The sequence below is a fragment of the Helianthus annuus genome, chromosome 11 (assembly GCF_002127325.2).
Source record: "Helianthus annuus cultivar XRQ/B chromosome 11, HanXRQr2.0-SUNRISE, whole genome shotgun sequence".
NCBI lineage: Eukaryota > Viridiplantae > Streptophyta > Magnoliopsida > Asterales > Asteraceae > Helianthus > Helianthus annuus.
In genome coordinates this window covers 67,550,911-67,571,068 of record NC_035443.2, presented here as the reverse complement: position 1 = coordinate 67,571,068, position 20,158 = coordinate 67,550,911, and positions in this window count along the sequence as shown.

Sequence of the window (20,158 nt, the reverse complement as noted above, 5' to 3'; positions counted from 1 at the left end):
TTAGAAGGACATCTAAAGTATTACTATAAATCATTGACTTGATTTATATAATACGCACACAAGTTTTGACAGAATTCAAGTATTGTTATTATTAATCCTTGATTGGATTTCTAATAACACATTAAAAAGTTTCACGATGATTTCAACAAGATTACAAAGTACAACTTCAATGGCATAAAAATTACTTAGTAATAATCATATTGCCATATAAAAACTGTTTGCCACAAGGTTTCACAATCAAGATTATGTATTGCAATACTAAACTTTTGTCATTCTTTGGCTTCAAGATTCATTTTCATTCGACAACTCTCGTAGTTGTAAGTATTGCAATACCAAATTTTTTTTCCATTTATTTGGCTAGCAAAACCTATGTACTCTCCGACATTTTTATGCTGATTGTTATTCACATATGTTTCAGGATTTTCGACTGTTCAAGCATGCAACGCATAGGACTGCATCCGAGCCTTAGACTTCTTTAACCAAAAGACCTTTACATGTATTCTTTGTAAAATAATGTTAACTATATTGAAACAATTTAGTACCAGTAGTTGTGAGTAATTTGTAACGTGACTCCCCGATATTTCCGCCGCGTGCTGTTGTATTACGCGATTGGGGTGTTACAGATTGGTATCAGAGCACTGGTTATAGGAATTAGGTTATTAGTATGCCTTTAACCTAGTCTATAACCTTCTTAGGGACCCAAACATAAGTAGACTTAGGAACTCTATCCTAATCCTCATCCTTATTCGTGCCACGACTACTCTATGATTTACAAATCATCTAACCTTAGATGATCTATCCTAAAACCCTTAGGCTTTATGCCTTAAGGTATTCCTCAAAATGTTTTCCTCAAAACATTTTCATTGAAATATTTCTCAAAATGTTTTCTTAAACGTTATTGTCAAAATATTTCACAACATGTTTATCTCAAACAATTTGTATCAAAAGATTTCTCAAATGTTTTTTTTTCTCAAACATTTTTCATCGAAATCTTGGGTTTTAATAATGTGAACACATGCAATCTGGAAGGGTGGATGCCTGTACCCCGAGTTTTCTGTCTAAGGCTAGAAAGTTCGTACAAATCCGTATTATCGGACCAGTCACTCTTATCTGGGAACTCTTAGGGTGAGTGTCCACTTATAGGCTAAAGCATGTCTTCGCGAAACATTATAAAAACCTATCTACCTTGACCATGTCAAAGGATTTCCAAACACAACAACCTTTGTGACACTACTCATTCGTATTACCCTCGGTAATATGTTTGTATTCACAATAATCGAAACAAATTTCTGTTTGCGATACTATTCGATTATATTACCTTTGGTGATATATTTGTATCCAAAACATTTGAAACAAATTTCATTTTGTTTCACGACACTATGTAATCCTATTTTATTTTCAAAACACTACCTTTTGTCTTTCAAAATTTCAAAAAAATTACCATTTGAATGAGAATTTTATAAATTTTAAAACACAAAGTTTCTTTATTTTAAAATTTTTAATTTAAAACATTTTATCCTAAAAATAATAAATTTTTAAAAAGGTAAGGAATTTATAACAGAAACCATTAACTTGCTTTGTATTCTCTCATCCAAAAATATTACAAAAGATTATTTTTCAAACAACTCTTGTTTCAAAACAAAATCCACAACACTATATTTTCTAAGTACAAGAACAAGACTTTTGAATGAGATTTTTACCAAGTCAAGATTCTACACAATAATGTTTCGAACTCATGACAATTTGATGGATATCACTTATTTGATTTTCATTATAGCTATACCTTCAAGATGCCTCATCACCGCGACGTCGTTTGGAACGCTGAAATGGCAGCAAGGATTTCTCAGCATCTAGCTACTTTACTCCCAGGCATTGTGACCCAAGCCAACCAAATCCAAAACAATAACAACAACAATGTTAGATCGCCATGTAACTATAAACAATTCAACTCGGCTAAACCACTCAAATTTAATGGGTCTGAAGGAGCAACTGGGCTCCTACAATGGTTTGAGATTATAGAAAGCACATTCCGCCATGTTCAGTGTCCCAGTCAGCGCAAGGTGGAATTCGCCTCGAGTGTTTTGCAAAGGAGAGCCCTCACTTGGTGGAATGGTATCATGAGAGACCGAGGTGTCGATATAGCAATGGCACAAACGTGGGAAGAATTTAAAAATCTTATGAAGAAAGAATTCTGCCCACAAAGCGAAATAAGGGCACTCGAAAACAAATTCTATTACCTAAAACAAGATAGTGGGCAAAACCGTTCCTATACTGACCGATTTGAACAGTTAAGCCTTCTTTGCCCCACTATGGTCACACCTTTGGATCGGGCCATTGAGAAATACATTGATGGCCTACCTAATCCTGTCCAAGCATTGTCATTGGCAGCAAACCTGCAACGCTTAGGGAGGCAAAGGAATTAGCCGCAACCCTAACCGACTCCCAGGTTAGAAAATGGAAACTTTTTCGAAAGGGAGACAAGAAACGAAACATTGAAACTACTAAGGAGAATTCAAAGGGAACAAAGGCTAAATCTTCTAAAAATTCTAAGAAGTGTAAGACTTCAAAGAATTATGCAATACCTGCACCGGTTCCACTAAACTCAGTACCCTTTAAGGGATTTTATCGTGGAAAGCAACCTCGGTGCAATAATTGCAACTATCATCACGCAACAATTTCTCCTTGCCGCCAGTGTACAATCTGTGGTCTATTTGGACATCTAGCTGTGACCTGTCGTGTCCAAAACCGAGCAGCCCCTACTCAGACTCGCCCTCGAGCATGTTTCAGTTGTGGTGATTTAAATCATTTCAAGCGAAACTGCCCTAATCTTGCCAATGCTAATGGACGAGTGTTCAATGTCAATGAGGCTCAAACTAATGATCAAGCACTTATGATCATTTGAACCTCTACATTTTCTGTTTATTTCGAAAACAATGTACATATTTCAACTATGTTTGTAATGACAATATAAATTTCAAGAAGTTTTTCCTTCATTCTTGATTATTCGTATTTAAAAGTACAAATTCCAATGTGATTACACTATGTGTGATTACAACTACGTGCCGAATTTGAGGATTCCATTCTTTAGGAACTAAATCTTGTAATTTAGCATACTATGATTGCACTCCAGTGCATTCATACGAACTCGGCAACACGATCGATACAAATACTATGTGCAAGTTACTACTATTTTGTGATCATGGCATTACATACATGAATTGTTTGTCTAGTATGTATAGTACATGATTACAAATATATCTTACGTCGTATGTTGACCAAGCATACTTAGTATATGATTTTTAAATACATTTTGCTTAATATGTTGACTTAGCATACCTAGCACATGATTTGAAAACATTTTCTCGATATACTTACATTGTTATGACAATACATGATTAGTATATGTTGCATTTTATCAGTTTGGTTAGTATGAAACATGTATTAACATTTGTACTAGAATGAAATATCTGCTAGTAATTTTGTTGTATGCAAAACAAGTGGTATCATTGCTAGTATGAAACATGATTCGATTTGACAGATACTATGTTGTGACGATGTTATTTGATTTAGATGATAGTTTGACCTTATTATTTGTTTACCCTCGCTTAACAAGAGGAGCTATGTGGACCATGCGACGAAACGAGTAATTATGGGTGCACACTTAATTATGAGGTTCGACGCATGAGAATCATAGTAAGCCTTGTTAAGCATGGTGGCATAAAATATAGAGTGATTAAGGTAACGGGAGGAGTATGATGCGTTAGGAACATGGTGGATACACCGATGGTACTTCCTATATATAAATGTTCTTATTGTGTTATTCTTCAGAACGTTACTAAGGTCACTTGGTGATTTTATGTTATCTTGGACCATTATGTGATTAAGTGCTCATTTGTTATTTGTGCGATTATTTGCAATAGACAATGACGAGTACATTCATTAACTCAAATCGAGCCTACCGGGAGTATATTATGGTGTTAAAGGTGACGATCTTGATGCCATAGGTATGTTGACCCGTCTCCTATGCATGAGATGCTCATGGTACATGGGATGTACCTCGTGGGACATTAGAAACCGTGTACGTATGGACAAGGCTTGAATGTACACCCCTTTGTTTGCTATGATTTATACTAAAAGCTTCGTATAACATAGTGCCATGCCAAACAATTTTTGCACACTGGTCGATACTTTTAAAGATTCACAAGTTTCAAAGGGTTGAATACCTTGAGATACTTTGAATATCCCAAATCACATTTTGAATCCCTTAAATTTTCCAACACCAAACAATACTCCGCATCTTTGGGATCCAGCAATTTGCTTATCCTTCAGTCGTTTCAATTACACTCTACGGTCTCCTTCGAATAAATTTCAGGACGAAATTTCCTAAAGTAGGGGAGACTGTAACTCTTGTGCAAAATTTCAGGCTTTCAAAAACTTTTTTCGTTGAAAGAAACTTGATAACCGATGCATAAACGTAATCCGTTTAATGCAACGTACACACCAGGACGAGGAGACAAGCTACACGTACCCTAGATACCCTTTACTTAACTTAGAAATAAGCTTCGGAGGGTTAGGGATGACAAAAACAAGCTTGTTCGATCACATGGACTATTTGCGACAAACTGCAAAAGTCTGCCGATTCGCATAGCGACGAACACTCCGGAACAAGATCATAAGCTAAACATACCCTAAATACCCTTAACATAGCGTAGAAATAAGTTTTGAGGGGTTCGGTATGCGAAAATACGCTTATTTGATCATAGGGACTAAAAGCGTCAAAACTGCGAAAGTTTGCATTTACGTGCATATCTCGCGTTCTGACGATATCCGGACATCCAAATATTTTTGTAAACATTTAAATATTTCATTTTAATGATGGGAATACAAAAATACCATTCGTTTCGCAATTTGGATCGTTTTCGCATTCGTTCGAGTTTCCATCGTAATTAAGCGCAAAACGCGACCGTACGACTGAACGAACCGAGGACATATTTGAAGTCCCCGAAGCTTTAACATCCTTATTAAGTCTGAATCTTGGCTTAACAGGGGTCAAAAGCGTCAAAAACATGCTCTAAAACGTGCAGGGACCATTTCTGTCATTTTTGAAACTTCTGGTATGAGTGGTCGCGCTACGCGACAACCCAGGCCCTCTGCTGTCGCATGACGCGAGCATGGCATCTAGGCAGAAACTTCGTTTCAGCAACAACAGCTGGTTTTGTTGATTTTTTTTATTGTTTTTCATCCTTGGTCACCAAGTTAAGTGATTTCCAAGCCCGCCAATCAGAGTTTTACACTTGTTTTGATCTTGTAATTCCTTGGAGAACACACATACCACATGGCATGATCTTATGGCATTCCAACAACTATAAATAGCAAGTCATTTTTCCTCATTCATTGCTCATTTGCTTTCTTCTTCTCTCATTACTCTAAGTAGAGGCTACCATCTCTTGGATGCCTCTTACCTGAGTTTCTAGTCTTCTTTTCCAGCCTTAGACCATTATGTAAGTGTTCTTTCATGGCTAGTTCATTCATTTCAGCAATAACAAGCTGAAAGTCAAACAGTTTGACTACCGTTTGACTTTCGGTTTTGACCATGAATTGGTCACGTCAAAGTTCAATCGAACTTTACAATGTGATCGTAATCACTATGGTTATAATCCCTTGCGATTATACCTACTGATTACCACGTTGACTAGTCGAAGTGACGAGTCAAAGTTTCGGTCAAAATGCACGATTATGTGCATTTTGCGATGAAACTATTTTCGGGTATCAAAACACTTTGTTTTGATACCAAATCGGTTTTCTAACTTAGTTAAACATGTTTTAACATGTTTAACTCGTCACTTCTAGTTTAGTGCTTGTTTAGGGTCGTAAGTCAAGCGGTCTTAACAAGCGCTTAGACTTTCGAACCCGACCCGTTTGGTCGATCATTAGGATCCGAACAAATATATTTTGTGACCATAGTTGTATAGGGAATAACCTTTCGAGGTTATACCTTATGGTCACTTCGTTTAATTAGTTGTATGATAGGTAGTTTATATGCCTTAGGAAAATAACCAAAATGCCCTTTTTGCGCATAAATTGAATTTAAGCATACGTAACACAAATTTTGACACTTAAACTGATTATGCAACATTATTAAACATGTTAGGGCATATAATACTTATCATAGGGCTAGTTAGACCATCCGAATGCGCATTTGCGCAAATGACGCGTTAAAGTAGCGTAAACTAACTTAACGAGTCATAATGGGTCAAAAGCACTTAGGATAGGTTTCAAATCAGAATGTAGGCTTTGTTAAACCATTTCATATGAGTTCCAACACTCATTTGGTTTACAATACCTCATTCTATCCGATTCCTCGATTTATGTCCCGTTACACTAACATAGTATCCGTTACACTAGGAACCACATCAACACTTGAACTCTTGGTCATTTGAGCTTTGTTATATCATTTGAACAAGACCTATACGCAATCCCAAGTGAGTACATAGTTCCCCTCTTTTACCGTTTTCAAAAGTTTTGGGGTGATTCATATGTGTAACAAATTTGTTATCCAATGTATGACATATATGTGTTTACTAAAGCGCTTTTACGTGTATTATTTCGATTATACAAACACGATGATTATCCAAATCCTTAAAAGATCTATCTATCTTCATAGTTAGATTCTTATAGGATATTTGAAGTACAGTCTTAGATCTTCCTATTTTAATAGTCAGATTTTTAAGAAGTACTTTACAAGACGATGGTTATGGTTTATGTGTAGATTGTTGATGATTTAGATAACAAAACTACAGTAATACAATAAGGACATGGTGGATACTCCGCTGGTACTTCCTATATATTAGTGTGCTTATTGTATTACCCTTAGTGGCATTATCTCGAATCACCATTAGGATTTAAAATGTTATGATTCAATGTGACAGAAACCAAATCCTTATAGCATCTATCTATCTTCATAGATTGATTCTTGTAGGATGTTTGAAGTGCTAATATTGGCGTCCTTGTTTGGATTCATTGTGTACTTTAATGCGTATTTGACTAGACAACGTGACAGAAACCAAATCCTTATAACATCTATCTATCTTCATAGATTGATTCTTGTAGGATGTTTAAAGAGCTAAGATTGGAGTCCTTGTTTGGATTCATTGTGTACTTTAATGCGTGTTTACAAGCTGGTGATAAGTTGACGATTTATGTGTTTATGTGGTAGTTGCGGTTTAGATAACGAAACGGGTGTAATAAAATAGAACATGGTGGATACGCCGTTGGTACTTCCTATATATAAGTGTTCTTATTTTATTACCCTTGTAGCGTTATACGAATCACTTTAGGATCTTGTGTACGATTGATTCAATGTTCAAACATCCAAATCCTTGTAGAATCTTCCATATCTTCATATGTTAGATTCTTAGAAGGAGATCTAAAGTATTATTATAAATCATTGACTTGATTTATATAATACTCACACACGTTTTGACAGAATTCAAGTATTGTTATTATTAATCCTTGATTGGATTTCTAATAACACATTAACAAGTTTCACGATGATTTCAACAAGATTACAAAGTACAACTTCAATGGTATAAAAATTACTTAGTAATAATCATATTGCCATATACAAAACTGTTTGCCACAAGCTTTTACAATCAAGATTATGTATTGCAATACTAAACTTTTGCCATTCTTTGGCTTCAAGATTCATTTTCAATCGACAACTCTCGTAGTTGTCAAAGTATTGCAATACCAAAATTTTTGCCATTTATTTGGCTAACAAAACCTATGTACTCGCCGACATTTTTATGCTGACTGTTTTTCACATATGTTTCAAGATTTTCGACTGTTCAAGCATGCAACGCATAGGACTGCATCCGGGCCTTAGACTTCTTTAACCAAAAGACCTTTACATGTATTCTTTGTAAAATATGTTAACTATATTGAAACAATTTAGTACTAGTAGTTGTGAGCAATTTGTAATGTGACTCCTTGATATTTCCGCCGCGTGTTGTTGTATTACGCGATTGGGGTGTTACACAAGGCACTAGTGAAGTTACTGATCTGTGCATTATTTCACATACTAGATCAACAACTACTGAAACTCTTTAGTGTGTTGACATATCCCCAAATATACAATCACGACTTTTCTCTTAAAGTGCATTCAAACATTTGGGGATAATAAAGCAATGAATATCATGCTTTTGAGAAATCTGAGAATTCAAACAGATTTTTTAAGAAAAAGACCAAATCATTTTAAGTTTAAAACACGGAATAATTGTTCATAGAGTACAAATTGGAACATTGTTGTCAACATATCAAAGTTGTCAAAAGGAGCTTGAATCTTCCCAAATAAATTGTCAAATATGGGTAGAGTCATGCGAAGGATTTGAGAGTGTATTAAACCAGCAAACTAAAAGTGTTGGATTTGTTGATGATGAAAGCCAAAACTCAAGGGAACCATCATCTCTGCCTAAAGAAATAAGTTAAAATACAGTCACAAGTCCAGAAGTTTCGCTCCCCTTAAAAGCTTCGCAAAACAGCTGCCCAAACTACTGCTACATTAAACTACTGCCTTTAAAGATTAGAGTGTAGAAGACCAAGTGCTAGATTGTCAAAGTGTTGGTCAACAAGTCAGCAATCAAGTTACCCAGAAACTTCATCTCGCAATTTGTTTACCATAAATTTGTCTTTGGAGGTGTGGTTATCGCATATTAATCAGAGTTTAGATATCGATCTAGAATTCCACTGGTATTTGTTTTTTTTTTCATCTTCGTGTACGTCACATTGTTACGAAGGCACAAAAATTGTAACGTATTATTCTTTTGATTATTTATAAACATGTCGAAAACAAAAAAACAAAGCAAATCGAAAACCAAATTCTATGATATGTTTTTTTGTTGATAATTGGGCGAGAGATTTATTGCTTTTATGAGGGTATGTTTATTTGCAAAACTGAAAACTGACGGTTCAGATCAGGTAACTATAAATATTAAAGAATGTATTATGCATTTGTTATTTTCAGCCTGCTTTTGTTAGGAAACTTTATTGTATTTGTTGTTAAAAATAGTTTAAGTTACTTAGAAATAATTTCGTCAACACGAACCGACCGACGAACCGTCCCAGAAGCACTAAATGTAAAGACCGAGAAAGAAAGATTACAAGACTTCAAAATGTTAGCGGGACATTATGGAGTTTACAAGATACAAAGTCAAAGAATTGTGTTAATAAGATAATAAATCTTATTAACACATTAAATATCTTTTCTAATGAAAAAGCTTTCATTAGAAAAAGAAAGCATTTCTAACGAATGAAATGCATTTCTGATGAAAAGAAAAGGAATCTTTTCATTTGGAAAAGCAATCATCAGGAATATTTCCTTTTGAAAAGAAAAGGAATCTTTTCCTTTAATTCTTTTCATCAGAAAAGATATTTTCTCAAATGTGAAGATTTCATTAGAAAGGAACAAGTTGGTGACAAAAAGAAGATAAACCACATAAAAATAATGGATGGGCACACATACCAACTATCCATCATCCAATCACATTTGAGATAGGATCATGAATTTCTCTATAAATACATAATTCCTACGAAGGAATTATGTGTGTCTTGTATTGTAATATTTTCATATAGAGTTTTTCATGTGAGTTTACCTCCTGGTTTGGCCCAGGGGTGACATTTAGATTCAAGTTTATTCTTGGATCGACCCCTTCTTCTTTGATTTATAAGAATTAATCATTGAAGAAATATCACTCTCACTGTCTCTATTTTTATTCTTTGAATGTTTATTTACTTCACGTGAGAAGAAAGTTGCATCGTTCTAACAGGGCCGCCAAAAGGGACCAACAATTGGTATCAGAGCAGATTGGATAAATTATTTCCAAGATCCCTTGCTCTTGTAAGAGAGACATATATTCATGATCTGCCAAAGGTAAAAAGATTTTTTTTTTTTTTTTTGCAGATCTAAATAAAAAAAATAAAGTATGTAGTACAGTTATTATTTTTTTCTATTATTTTCTTACTATTGCTTTATTACTATTATTATTATTATTATTATTATTATTATTATTATTATTATTATTATTATTATTATTATTATTATTATTATTATTATTATTATTATTATTATCTCTATTAGTATTTTTTTTGTATAAAAAGAGGTGTAGAAAAAGGATATTAAAACACAAAAAAAAGGAGTTAAACAAAGATAAATAAACTTTAATTTATCAGAAAGAAAAATTTTGACATCTAAAAAGAAAGTTTCTGATAAAAGAAAGTTTGTTCGTATCTTATTTATTTAATGAAATAACTCCAAATTCTAGTTAGTTAATCTTCAAAAAAAAAATGAATGATAATGATAAAAAGAAATTAAAAAAAACTGTGTGAAACTTTAGAAAACATACTCATAATTATTATCTTTTAAAAAGTTTTCACAAAATATTCCTTGAAGAAAAGAACATGTACTTAGGCTTCCACCAGAAAAATATGTGTAAGTAATATCTCTTTTCCTTACTTATTCCCTCACATCTCAAAAAAAAAAAATTCGGATTTTCTGATGCGTTCGTCAGATTTTCTGATGATTTCTGATGCGTTCGTCAGATTTTCTGGTAAAAAAAATCAGAAGAGGCCATTTCTGTTGGATCTGATGATATTTCTGATGAAATATCATCAGTTTCTCGCGATTCTATTAAAAAAAACTTTTATCAGATTTTCTGATTATTTTATCAGAAATGTCACCAGACTGATCAGAAAACATCAGAAATTCTGTTAAAAAAACTTTTATCAGATTTTCTGATTATTTTATCAGAAATGTCATCAGATTGATCAGAAAACATCAGAAATTCTGTTAAAAAACGTTTTTTCGGTTTCATCAGATTTTCATCAGAATCCGAACCGAAAAAAAAAATAAAAAAAATACCTCGATGGTTCAAGATCATTTTTATAGCTTGCATGATTCGTTATTTTTTGAAGCCTCGTCAATCGACAGCCTAAACACTTATCTTATATTGGATAGAAGACACTTATATCCTATGTGGTGGGGATACAAGATATAATGCTTACATTTAGGTGGAATTATAAATCGACGTGAAGAATTATAACGACAAATGAAATATAATCAGATGATCATCCATAAAATGTCGGACGTTTGACAAATAAACTTTCATGCCAATGAAGATACAGTCAACGAATATCACTAGAAAGGTGCCTACATGATAACGTGACAAGAAGAAAAGAAAGATACATCTTCAGCAAGTTTATTTGTTATTTCTAAGTATAAATGCATTGTTTGTATTTTTAACAACAAATAGGGGGCGACGGTTAGGAAACTTTATTGTATTTGTTGTTAAAAATAGTTTAAGTTAGTTAGAAATAATTCCGTCAACACGAACCGACCGACGAACCGTCCCAGAAGCACTAAATATGAAGACCGAGTAAGAAAAATATCAAGCTTCTAATTCTTTGATTAAAGATCACTACAAGATTGCAAGACTTCAAAATGTTAGCGGGACATTATGGAGTTTACAAGATACAAAGTCAAAGAATTGTGTTAATAAAATAATAAATCTTATTAACACATTAAATATCTTTTCTAATGAAAAAGCTTTCATTAGAAAAAGAAAGCATTTCTAATGAATGAAATGCATTTTTGATGAAAAGAAAAGGAATCTTTTGTTGGTGCATACATCTGTCGACTTCGTCTTGTATCGAGTCTTACATTGAATTGTATAGATTAGGGCACGTGTTACGAGAAAATTGGAGAATATATGTAATTAGAATGATGATTTCGCTTATATGGACCTAGGGGTTTCGCTAATATGGACATGTTAGGGTTTCGCTCATAAGGCCATGTACCTTGGAGCGAAATCACCAACCCTATATATATGGTCTCTTGAGCGAAATCATAGAACAGTTGTGCAATTTCATACCGAGGTGCTGCCGGTGTGAGATTTGGCTATAATCTGTCAGATATCAATACAAAAAGGTGTTAAAAGTGATTTGCTAGCTGTTTCTAAATCAGATACTTGTTTTCCGCACCTGTATCTGATCAAAACTCCTCTGAACGACTCGTTCGGGTCGAAACACGATCCTACATCTTTTCATTTGGAAAAGCAATCATCAGAAAATGAATATTTCCTTTTGAAAAGAAAAGAAATCTTTTCCTTTGATTCTTTTCATCAGAAAAGATATCTTCTCAAATGTGAAAATTTCATCAGAAAGGAACAAGTTGGTGACAAAAAGAAGATAAGCCACATTAAAATAATGGATGGGCACACATACCAACTTTCCTTCATCCAATCACATTTGAGATTGGATCATGAATTTCTCTATATATACATAATTCCTACGAAGGAATTATGTGTGCCTTGTATTGTAATATTTTCATATAGAGTTTTTCATGTGAGTTTACCCCTGGTTTGGCCCAGGGGGGTGACATATAGATTCAAGTTTATTCTTGGATCGACCCCTTCTCTTTGATTTATAAGAATTAATCATTGAAGAAATATCACTCTCACTGTCTCTATTTTTATTCTTTGAATGTTTATTTACTTCACAAACACCTGTCTCAGCGAGAGAAGAAAGTTGCATCGTTCTAACAGGGTCGCCAAAGGGGACCAACAACTTTCCAATTTGGTTTTCGAAAGTATGTGTACTCTCTTGACATATCAATCTATGCATACCAAATCTGACGGGTCAGATTTAGTAACGGGTCATATTGGTCTTGGAATAGGATTGACAGATTTAAGAAGTATTCAATTTGGTTTAGCTTTGAAAAAACTACATCATATTTTATCATTTTTTTGTATTTAGCATAAAATAATTCCTATATTAGGCTTTAGTAATATGCAGATTGCTCGATTCATTAAATTTGGTTTTCAAAAGTGTAGGTCCTCTCTGGATACATCAGCCCACGCTTAACAAACTTGATGGGTCGGGTCGAGTAATTATGCAATTCTTTTTTTCTGTTACTATGCGTGTTGGACATGTTTTTTTAAGCTTCCCTTACAACTTTTTTATATATCATTTTTTTCATATATTGTTTTTTTCTGCCAAATCGATCTTCTCTGAATAAAACAATGAAAAAGGTTATCTGTAGAACCATAGGTGGCGACAGTCGATTGGTTGTTTATGGGCATTGTGAATAATTGAAAAAAAATTCCCTCATGGAACGAAAAAAACATGGTCTGGGTGTTATGGGAGAATTGAATCAAATTTGTTTTTTAAGACTTAAGACTTGAAGCTCTCTTATTAGATGCCTAATAGTTATATCCATTCAAAATCTTAAGATGGTTTAATATTTCAAACCAATTAAAAGGTAGATGTTGGTTTGTGGGTTTAAATAGGTTACATACATGCTACTGTGTCTTTGTTTACAAGCATTTTTGCATTTAATGGATTAATTTTCATTTTTGCATCTCATATTGTGATACTACTCTTCCACAAAACATATTCATAATCAACATTCCGTTGCAATGTGCAGATTCATGTCAACTCATATATATATATATATATATATATATATATATATATATATATATAGGAGAAGGATCCGTTAGGAACCACTCTTTATTGCGAGAACCGCGAGAAGCAGTGTGAACACAAACAGTAATACCTAAAAAAAATCTAAAAAACACCAATTTTTTTTTACTATTTTTTTTTTGGTAAAAATCGCTATATTTCGTTTACAATAAAAAAAATTTCCAAAAAAAAAAAAAAAAAATCGAGTCACAGTTATCCATGCAGATGTGCATTTGTATCATTTCTTTGACAAATTCCGTAATTCATTACAGATATTAGACAATTGCATTTTCATTTACACTACCACGTGTAATACACTACTTTTTTACGTTAACAATATTAGAAATGCACATATGCATCTATATGTATCAACATGAAATAAGGTGTTTTGGTACACTACTTTCTCTTTCATCTATCATTCCATCCATAATACACAAACATGCACATGTGCATTTTTGTCAGTTCTTTGACAAATTCCGTAATTCATTAAAACTATTAGACAATTGCACTTTCATTTACACTACCACGTGTAATACAATACTTTTTACATTACCAATATTAGAAATGCACATGTGCATCTATATGTATCAACATGAAATAAGGTGTTTTGGCACACTACTTTGAATACACTTTCCCTTTCATCTATCATACCATCCATAATACCCTACCATTACCTCCTACCATCCATAATACAATACCATTACCTCCTACAATCCATAATACAATACCATTACCAATATTTTCACTTTATTACATGTATGTAAACACCATTTATACCATCCAATCAACATATTACATCATAAATTGACAACTATAACCAAACCATCAACCACTAGATATAACTAAGCAAAAAAGATGTATACGGGCCTACTTCTCCATTTAATATCACAAACTTTTTGTATCAAAACACGTTATATTATGGTTATACCTAATGATGCACATGTGCATTTTGAATATTATTAATGTAAAAAGTAGTGTATTACGAATGGTATTGTAAATTAAAGTGTAATTGTCTATTCCTGATAACGTATTCCGAATTTATCGAAGTAATGGTACATATGCACATGTGCATGGATAATTGTTACTCGAAAAAAAAGTTTTTTTTTTTTTTTTTTTTTTTTTTTTTGTGGTAACGAAATATAGCGATTTTTTAAGAAAAATATACAAAAAAATTTGAGTGTTTTTTTTTTTTATTTTTTTTAGATTTTATTTTGTGTTCACATTAATTCTCGCGGTTCTCGCAATAAGGGTGGTTCTCGCATGAACCTTACCCATTTATATATATATATATATGAAGATGGATCATGAGAAAACTAGTTTAAATGAGAAAACCAAAAAACTAACTAAAAAAGCCTAAAAAACATACCATTTTTTTTTTTTACAATTTTTATCAAAAAATCGCTATTTTTTATGTATGGAAAAAAATTAAAAAAAAATTGTTTTGTTGTACTACACATGTGTACTAATACGGATATAATGCACATGTGTAGTACACATATAATGCACATATGCAGTATAAGGTTTTTTTTTTTTTTGAAATTTTTTTCCATACATAAAAAATAGCGATTTTTTATAAAAATTTGTAAAAAAGAAATTGGTATGTTTTTTAGTTTTCTTTAGGCGTTTTTAGTTAGTTTTCTAGTTTTCTCATTTACATGTATTTTTCTCATGATCTTCTCCCATATATATATATATATATATATATATATATATATATATATAGGGAGCCGCTAAAATGAAACCACCTCCAGTTGTAAGAACTGCGAGAACCACTTTCAACCAATCAGATTAAGCCAACGTAAAGGGTAAATTGGTCATTTCCTTCAAATGTCTTATCTCTCTCTCTCTCCTCAATTAAAGTCAGCTAACTTTCCTTTAACCTCTCACATGTCATCACTTTCCATCATCTCTCTCTTCATTTGAACATTTGGAAATTTCCATTTTCTCTTTGTTTCTTCATCTGCGATGAAGATGAAGACCGACGACCTTCGAACACCACCGTCTCCCACCTCCCCCCAAAAGTCTAAAATGTCTTCCACCTACACCCGACGACCCCATCCTTCTCCGGCGACCCCCTCCTTCTCCGGCGACCCTCTGTGTTTCCCCATGGTTTGACGGCGACGGTGGTGGTGGGTTTCGACGGCGACGGCGACGAAGACGGTGGTGGTGGTGGTGAGGATTGACGAAGACAGTGGTGGCGGTGGTGGGTTTTTTAGGGCGACGGTGGTGGCAGTGGTGGGTTTTTGGCCTCCCTTTCCTCTCCGCCGCCCCCCTGCGACTGGTGTTCGGTTGTGGTGGCGTTGGGGTTGGTGGCGGTATCTTTGGCCTCCCTTTCCTTGTTGGTTTCTATTACGGCTGATGATGTTCATGTGCTTGTTGGTAAGGTTTTTGCTGGTGATTTTGAATGTTTTGAATCTGGATTTTTTGCTGATGTTTTTTAATGTTTACTGGTGCTTTTTGAATGTTTGAATCTCGTGCTTTTTGGTAGATTTCGAACAGTCAACTATTTGGTTTTGATCCGTTTTGGATTTGGGCGGACAATGATGCAAAAAAAAAACGTATATTTTGATGACGGTGGCGCGGCACGGTTGGTAGATGGTAGATTTTTGAGCCTACAACCCCACTTTGCAGCCTCTGATTATCGGAAAAAAATCTGAGCCAGACCCCATTTTTTTCAAGAATCCAAACATTGTTTTTAATTTTTGTTGTTGATTTTTTATTTTTTCCCCAGTCGATGATGATAAAAATTTATCTGAGACACCTACCGAGTTACGATTTCTGTGTGCGTTCGTTTTTGTTTATAAAAGTTTTTGAAAAAAAAAAACTAAAACCGTAAACTTTTTAACGTAAAAACATAAACTTTTTTTAACGTAAGATGTAAAACGTAAAAAGTTTAACATAAAAAAGTTTACGGTTTTGGGTGCGTTCGTTTTTGCTTAAAAAAGTTTTTGTAAAAAAAAAAGTTAAACCGTAAACTTTTTAACGTAAACCTTAAACTTTTTAACGTAAAACGTAAAAAGTTTTACGTAAAACGTAAAACTTAAAACGTAAAAAGTTTAAAAAGTTTAACGTAAAACTTAAAACCTAAAAAGTTTAACGTAAAACGTTAAAATTGTAAAAAAATGGCGCATTAAAAAAAGTGTAAAAACGGCGCGTTAAAAAACGACGCTTGAAAAAACTGCGCGTTAAAAAAACGACACTTTAAAAAGCCCCATGTAAAAACGGCGCGTTAAAAAAACGATGCTTGAAAAAGCCCGGCGTGCAAAAACCAGCGCACAAAAAAATTTGTTTTGGTAAAAAAAATTTGAATTTAAAAATGGTTTTTAATAAAAAAAATTATGTTTAAAAAATAAAAAGTAATATAATAAAACAAAAAAGTAATAAAAATATAATAAAGACTAAAAGACAAAAAAAAGTAATTTTACTAAATTACCCTTTTGGATTAAAATATTAAAGACATAATAAGACAAAAACTATTTAATATTAATATTAACTACTTTTAATCTCACCCATTGATCTTGAAGATCTAATGGTTAGGAACTGGTTCTCGCGGTTCTTACAACTGGAGGTGGTTTTCATTTTAGCGGTCTCATATATATGAACGTGACATGTGGCATTGAATGATTTTAACTAAAAGGGAAATTGTGTAATTTGACATTTTATTTTAATTTTGGAATTTATATCTCATTAACTAACTATGCACGATTTTATAGTAACTGATTCTCCATGATTTGCGAATTACTACCAGGTGTAAATATCAATCAAATTATCATTCGTTCCTTTCACAATCTTGATCAACTTTATTCGTAAATCGTTTTTTACGTGAGAGATAGTTATGGCTTCAAACACAATTCTTGATTGCGGATATGGCAAATACACTTCTTTTTCTGTTTACTATTATCTGGTCTGTATCGATTTTTAATTATGTCTGGAAACCACCAGAATGTTCTTGACGTTATGTTTTAACAGCAAGCAGATTCATACAGTTGTGTTTTAGCATTCAGATTCACACAGTTGTGTTTTAACAGCAAGCAGATTCATACAGTTGTGTTTTAGCATTCAGATTCATACAGTTGTGTTTTAACAGCAAGCAGATTCATACATTTGTTTTTTAGCATTCAGATTCATACAGTTGTGTTTTAACAGCAAGCAGATTCATACAGTTGTGTTTTAACAGCAAGCAGATTCATACAGTTGTGTTTTAACAACAAGCAAATTCAAACAATTGTGTTTTAGCATTTAGATTAATACAGTTGTGTTTTAACAGCAAGCAGATTCATACAGTTGTGTTTTAGCATTCAGATTCATACAGTTGTGTTTTAACAGCAAGCAGATTCATACGCTGTGTTTTACCATCCATGCTGGTAATGCTGGAGGATTTCTTGACGCTGTGTTTTAACAGCAAGCAGATTAATACGATGTGTTTTCTTGATGTGTTTCTTCATGAAGGATAGAAGGAAGAGAGAGAGAGAGAGAGAGAGAGAGAGAGAGAGAGAGAGAGAGAGAGAGAGAGAAAGGGAGAGAGAGAGGGGGGGGGGGAGGGAGGGAGACAGAGAAATCGCAAGAAATGTGGGGTGGTTATGGAATGACAATTATTTCCATATTTAAAACAAGCTAAATGACATATTTACCCTTGATTAATTAAATAATCCTATTTTTAAGAAACACATATTACCAAAATGCCACCAAGATGATCTCAACCATTAAACACACCCATTGGATGGCCCAGATCGCTTCCTAGACTTTCTAGGAAAAACACACTTTCCGTAGGATCCCTACTCTCTCTCTCTCTATATATATATATATATTAGGGTTCATGCGAGAACCACCTTTATTGCGATAACCGCGAGAACCAATGTGAACACAACAAAATAAACCCACTACACCACCCAAAACCTAAAAAAAACTAACCCCCCACCACCCAAGCTAAATGCTAAAAACTAGACGATAGAGCCAAACCCCCAAAAACCTAACCCTCTTCCCCCCCCCCCCCCCAAACCCAATCTCCTCCCCCAAGCTAAATGCTAAAAACTAAATCATAAATCTAACCCCCCCCCCAAAAACCTACAAAAATCTAAAAAAACACACATTTTTTTTTATAAAAAGTCACTGATTTTATCCCCTCCCCCAAGCTAAATGCAAAAAACTAAATCATAAATCTAACCCCCCCCCCCCAAAAACCTAAAAAAATCTAAAAAATCACATATTTTTTTATTTTTTTATAAAAAGTCACTGATTTTAGTCATCAGAAAAAAAATTATTGATGAAAAGTAGCGATTTTTTATAAAAAAATATTAAAAAAAATTTGTGTGTTTTTAGATTTTTTTTTAGGTATTTTTGGTTGTGTTCACATTAGTTCTCGCGTTTCTCGCAATAAAGGGTGGTCCTAACGGATCCTTCTCATTCATATATATATATAGATATATATATATATATATATATATATATATATATATATAGGGTTGGGCTATATAGAAAACCCTATCTATATAAAAAACCCTAGAAAACCCAACCTCCCGACATTTTTTTTTGAAAAAAATAACACATGTAATGTACATGTTTTAAGACTTTTGGGCCAAAAAAATCAAAAAAGCGCCGAAGGGATAATTTAAAAAAAAAATTTCAGCAATTTTTGTCTTTTTTGCCTAACACATGTTAGGCACTGAAATTTGTTTATTTTTTAAAAAAAAAATCCTTTCGGCGCTTTTTTGTTTTTTTTTGGCCTAAAACACTCTAAAACATGTATATTACATGTGTAATTTTTTTCAAAAAAAAAAAAAATGTCGGGAGGTTGGGTAAAAATGGGAGGAGATTTGGGTTTCCAGAGTTTTCTACCTAAATGAGGGTTTTCTGTCTAGCATTGTCATATATATATATATATATATATAGGGAGAGGATCATGAGAAAACTACATTTAAATGAGAAAACTAGAAAACTAACTAAAAAAACCTAAAAAAAAGCAAAAAAACATACCAACTTTTTCTTACAATTTTTTTTATAAAAAAGTGCTACTTTTTATATATAAAAAAAATTTCAAAAAAAAAAAATTTGTTGTACTGCACATGTGCATTATATGTGATTATATGCGTACTACACATGCACTACACATATGCACTATATCCGTAATAGTGCACATGTGTAATACAGCAAAAAATATTTTTTATTTATTTTTTTTAAAAATTTTTTTTCCATGTATGAAAACTAGCGATTTTTTTATAAAAAAATGTAAAAAAAAAAAAAAATTGGTATGTTTTTTTAGGCTTTTTAGTTAGTTTGGTTTTCTCATTTAAACTAGTTTTCTCATGATCCATCCCCTATATATATAGAAGAATGATCCGTTAGGAACCACCCTTTATTGCGAGAACCAATGTGAACACAAAAAAAAAACCTAAAAATAGCTAAATGTATATATATATATATATATATATATATATATATATATATATATATATATATATATATATAGGAGAAGGATCCATTAGGAACCACCATTTATTGCGAGAACCGCGAGAACCAATGTGAAAATAACAAAAAATAGCTAACAAACACACAATTTTTTTAATGTTTTGTATATTAAAATCGCTATATTTCATTATTAAAAAAACTTTTTTAGCTACTAAAAGTAGCGATTTTTACATAAAAA